Genomic DNA, 4603 nt, shown 5'->3' on the forward strand with positions numbered 1-4603 from the left:
AAACTGGACTCTAAACACATCTGTTCATATTTAAGAAACACAAACACATGAACCAAAAACAAATCAACACATTTAATGCGAAACCTCAACGTCATCATCACTGTATTCATGTACTATTAATATTTCCTATCATGTGTTTTTATGTTATAAAAACGCTGTTGCCTCATCTGCCCACCAGAGGCCGATCTAGCATAGGATAACGTTTCTGAGATAATGCAGCACAGGTACTCTTGAGCTTTAAAGCAAATATTTTGATTGTATTCCCTCATCATTAAAAACATATATTTTGACCTAAATAGCATTTTAATCCAGTGTCTAAAAACGGTTTCCTAAATTAGAAGGAGCAAATAACCTCTAATATGTGTGGCTACAGTTAACGTGTGGTGTAATGATGCTGTGATGCTGCCAGTACTGTCCCTGTATGATGCTGTGATGCTGCCAGTACTGTCCCTGTATGGTATGTTCCAGGTGAAGTCATGGTTTTTACAAAACACACATGAAGGTCCATTCGCACATACATCTTGTCTTATTGTTTTATCTTGGCTCTCTGAGCAGCACAGAGCCCAGTGCACCGCACACATATTTAACATGATGATATTGACGCTAGGCTATTTTGGCTTGCACAGTGTATGAAGGTGAAATAATCTATCTGTACTTAAACTACTAGTTAGTGCGTGTAGTAATGTGGTTGCTCTTCTTTCAGTTTTACATCCACTGTGTCTTCGACAGCCAGGCACAGCCTTAAATGATCATATCCTGTTAGAGATTGCCTGTGCCCTCAAAACTGGCCGAGTTCCTGGGATCAAACCAGTGACCTTTAGATCTAGAACGCTCTCCCAGCTGAGCTATTTCAGCTAATAGTTAACTAATAGTATACTGTTGATAGATTAATATGTTGATTTAATTTTAATATAGGCCTATGCATTGTCAATCTATGTAACAGCTCACCACTAGTATAATATTTATTCCAGTTGGACAAAACAGCAGTTCATGTTTTCATTCATTAAATCTTTGTGCAAGAAAAATGGCCTATATTGATCTTAATTTATTAATGCTACTATCTCATCAATAATAATAAGATAACCCTGCCCGGTCATGTCTCCTCTCGTGATCTGAAATGGCGTCTTCAGCGCGCTTCCGCCTAAATGTTGTCAGAAACTTTTCTCTCAGTAAATCTCCTCATTTCAGAGACTTTAGAGCTGAAACAGGGACTGAAAACAGATCAGGACTCTCGGTTCAGACCAAAACACACAAACCATCAGTTAGTGAAGTTAGTGTGATAATAACAAGCTGTGAGTCTGATGAGAACAGCTGACTGACGGGAGGAAGATCGCTGATTTTACAGTTAATAATGTGAATCTGGAACCTGCTGCAGTTCTATCATCAGCTCTACTGACCCACCAACTACACAGAGAAAATACTTTGACTTTAATAGTTTTCTGGATCTAGTTTTGCTCGCATTCACTCACCTGCTGGGTTTCTTTCTGCGACACAATCATGAAGTGAAAGTAAAAAAGAAATTAGTAGGCCTTCGTTTCCCAGCAGCCACTGCGTGTCTGACCCGATCATGTTGGACTTCTGGAGTTCGGGGACAACCTGCTCTGAGTGTCTAATTTACAAACAGCCGTCGAACATTTTACTTTTTAAAACTGGACTCTAAACACATCTGTTCATATTTAAGAAACACAAACACATGAACCAAAAACAAATCAACACATTTAATGCGAAACCTCAACGTCATCATCACTGTATTCATGTACTATTAATATTTCCTATCATGTGTTTTTATGTTATAAAAACGCTGTTGCCTCATCTGCCCACCAGAGGCCGATCTAGCATAGGATAATGTTTCTGAGATAACGCAGCACAGGTACTCTTGAGCTTTAAAGCAAATATTTTGATTGTATTCCCTCATCATTAAAAACATATACTTTTACCTAAATAGCATTTTTCACGGTTTCCTAAATTAGAAGGAGCAAATAACCTCTAATATGTGTGGCTACAGTTAACGTGTGGTGTAATGATGCTGTGATGCTGCCAGTACTGTCCCTGTATGGTATGTTCCAGGTGAAGTCATGGTTTTTACAAAACACACATGAAGGTCCATTCGCACATACATCTTGTCTTATTGTTTTATCTTGGCTCTCTGAGCAGCACAGAGCCCAGTGCACCGCACACATATTTAACATGATGATATTGACGCTAGGCTATTTTGGCTTGCACAGTGTATGAAGGTGAAATAATCTATCTGTACTTAAACTACTAGTTAGTGCGTGTAGTAATGTGGTTGCTCTTCTTTCAGTTTTACATCCACTGTGTCTTCGACAGCCAGGCACAGCCTCACATGACCATATTCTGTTAGAGATTGCCTGTGCCCTCAAAACTGGCCGAGTTCCTGGGATCAAACCAGTGACCTTTAGATCTTCAGTCTAACGCTCTCCCAGCTGAGCTATTTCAGCTGCAGTTGCTTTGTCCTCCCACCAGAGGTTAAGAGATTGCCTGTGCCCTCAAAACTGGCCAAGCTCCTTCCGAAACCTGAGATCGATTCAGGAACCTTTAGATGTTTGCCTCCAAAACTTTGGGCCAGATCTAGAACAATGGCCAGGAAATTATCAATTTCCTGATACAGGGACGAAGTTTAGAACTGAGAGAAAACATACACAAACTTAGTTTTCTGAAGTGGGTGGGTGTTCTATCTTTCGGGTAGAGGAATCTTTTGCATTTGGTCACGAGGAAAAGGCATTATAAGGAGAGTTATTATAAGATCCATTATGGTCTACTTCTGTGTTTGTAGACAAGTTGGAGCTAAAGAATGTGAGATTAAAAGTTTAAAAAAACTGTTTAAAAATCACTATTTCCTTCAGACCAAGTGGAGGTCTTCATTTGACTTATTTTGTGCAACAGTCCAAAATCTACAGAGCTTCTATTTATTATCATGTAGACAAAGAACAAAGACAAACAGCAAATTCTACCGTTAGGCAATTTTGCCATTTTTGCTTGAAAAAATGGATTCAAACTTTTAATTGATTATCAAAATAGCTGATTATTATTTTCAATTAAGTTTACAAAAGAAATAATGAACATAAATACATATTTCAAAAAGAGTTTGTTTAAAATTTTCCTCAACAGAAAAAAAAAATTAGTACAACATCATCCACATGTGTCTGTACATTTCACATCAGCGAAGTCAAATGTAAAATAAAGACAAGGAATATTTTATAAGAGAGAGGAAATAAACAATACTGTACAACAAAAAATGTATGCAGTGCAATAACATGTATATAATGTGTAAGGAAATTATATACTTATTGTGTACAAATGGTTAACATAAAACTTAACATGAAACTAAAAGGAATGATTCAAGTGACTTTCCTGTACGCTCATGTTGCAGTGATGAGCAGTAGTGAGGCCGGAACAGTTCAGTTCATTATTGTCATACAAACATGTAAAACATGAAAGAACAAAATTCGTTTCCCAGGTCAATATGTAATGATTCTAGAAAGCACCAAAGTTTAACTTTTTGACTTAAATGATTTTTAAAAATTGACAAAAAAATTTTCCCAATATTCTGCTTTTCTGAGATACACCTGTATTTTAAACACACAACGGATGACACATACAATTTTGATACAGTAGTGGCAGTACCTGGCTGAAAATATTTCTTGATCAGCTCCACAGTCTTTTTCCTCCAGTGTAAAGCGGCCCATCTGCATCACCAGTAAGATGACCAACAATCTCACCTGATGCTTTCTGGCAAAACTTCCCACTGACTTCTGGCTGCCTCTGGATTTTAAATGCGCTTTACCCAAAATGGTGTTTCCTGTTTCACTCTTACTGCCAGTCTTCCAAATCAGCACCATCCTCAGACACTCTCAGCTCTCATCTATTCCAATATCAGTTTATTTTTTTAAATCCTTAAGCCTTGTGTTAATGTTCTCCTGCTCTACAGCCTTCCCCATCAGAGCCTGGGTGAACAGGTCCTTTGTGAAGCATCTGGATCTTTAATTCTCCTCTTTTCCACAGAATAAGTGCTTTAAGTGGGCCGATACGCTCTTTTCACTTCTTACCATAATGTAGAGCATTTATTTTTTTCCTTAGTTTTTCTTCACGGCAGGTAAAAAGTGCCGTATTATTTATGAATTTATTTATCATTTAGTTCTAAAACTGTTTCTTCTGAGCTGCAAACTCAATGTAGTGTTTCTTTTTGAATTCATTAAACTCAGCTTTCTTTCTGCCTCCTCTCTGTATTTCTTCTTCAGATTCTCCATTTCTGTCTTATGGGTCTCTTTTTCTCTTTTTCCTCTTGTTTTCTTCTGATTCTCTCCTCTTCTTGTCTTGTTTTTTCCTTTTGTTTTCTCTGTTCATCTTCTTGTTTTCATTTTTCCCACCATTCATTTTGTGTTTTCTCCCAGTTCTCTCGTTCTTTTCTCATCTCTTCTCTGCTCTCCTTCAGCTTTCTGTCAATGGTTTCCTTTGATTCTGACTCTGATCTTATATTTTGCTCCAAATCTTCACATTTTCGTTCCCACTTCTGTCGTTTAATTTCTTCCTGTTGTTTTCTCTTCCTGTCTTCTTCTTCTGTCATTTCCTGTTCTTTCTTTCT

Source organism: Micropterus dolomieu, linkage group LG21, assembly GCF_021292245.1.
Source record: "Micropterus dolomieu isolate WLL.071019.BEF.003 ecotype Adirondacks linkage group LG21, ASM2129224v1, whole genome shotgun sequence".
Lineage (NCBI taxonomy): Eukaryota > Metazoa > Chordata > Actinopteri > Centrarchiformes > Centrarchidae > Micropterus > Micropterus dolomieu.